Source organism: Octopus bimaculoides, chromosome 10, assembly GCF_001194135.2.
Source record: "Octopus bimaculoides isolate UCB-OBI-ISO-001 chromosome 10, ASM119413v2, whole genome shotgun sequence".
NCBI classification, from domain to species: Eukaryota; Metazoa; Mollusca; class Cephalopoda; order Octopoda; family Octopodidae; genus Octopus; species Octopus bimaculoides.
The window spans coordinates 58,682,036-58,683,233 of NC_068990.1; positions in this window are offsets into that span (position 1 = coordinate 58,682,036).

A 1,198-nucleotide genomic window follows, 5' to 3' on the forward strand; every position below is an offset into this window, starting at 1 on the left:
GAGAGAGAGAAAGAGAGAAAAGGAGAGATTGTCGGGACATATGGATAGATAGACTGAGAGAGAGAGAGAGAGAGAGAGAGAGAGAGAGAGAGAGAGAGATAGATAGATAGATAGATAGATAGACAGACAGACAGACAGACAGACAGACAGACCGTCGGACAGACAGACCGTCGGACAGACAGACAGACAGACAGACAGACAGACAGACAGATAGACAGATAGATAGATCGATCGATCGATCGATCGATAGATAGATAGATAGATAGATAGATAGATAGATAAGATAGACAGAATATTGATTTCAAATATGATTACATGCTAGGGTTAAGCCGATTAGATTGATATAATTTTAGCCTCATATTTTTGCACAAGGCCAGAAAGTTTGAGGGTGGGGCTTAAGCCGATTACAGGCAGACATCGACCCCAGTGTCTAACTGGTACTTATTTTATCGACGCCTAAAGGGTCGACCTCGGGGAAATTTTATCGGAGCACATAAAGTCGGACGAAATGTTGCTAAGCATCTTCTCCGGCGTGCTAACGATTTTGCTAGCTCACCGCCCTAGGTAGATATAACATTGCGAGAAAGAAAGAGAGAGGGAGATGACGACAAAAGCGGTGCTGGTAGTTATCGATCATAGTGCTGGTGATGAGAAAGATGTAGAGGGAATAGGGAAGTAGGAAAAAAAGAGGAGGAGGATACGTGTTTGCGTAATTGCATGCATTTGCATGTAAAAATCGTATTGCTTTGATTTCGTCTTTACTTCAGCATATACCGACAAATATGTACATATAAGACAATCTTCACGTTAAGAAAGCGTGTATATAATATGTGCGTCTGAGTGTGTGCATATGTGTATGTATGAATGTGGTGCACGCGATATTTAGTGAACGAATCGGCCGATAGAGAAATGCAGATAGAACGACAATGACAAAGAGAGATTTAGAGATGTAAGTTGAAGAGAAAGAAAAAAAAACATACAATGCGTGCATGTATGTACGTACGTATGTATGCATGTATATGTATGTATGTATGTATGTATGTATGAACATGTTTGTATGTATGTGTGTGTGTATGTATGTATGTATGTATGTATGAATGTAAGCATGCAGGCATGTATGTATGTATATGCATTTACATAAACACAAGCTATACAGATCGGTATATATATATATATATATATATATATATATATATAT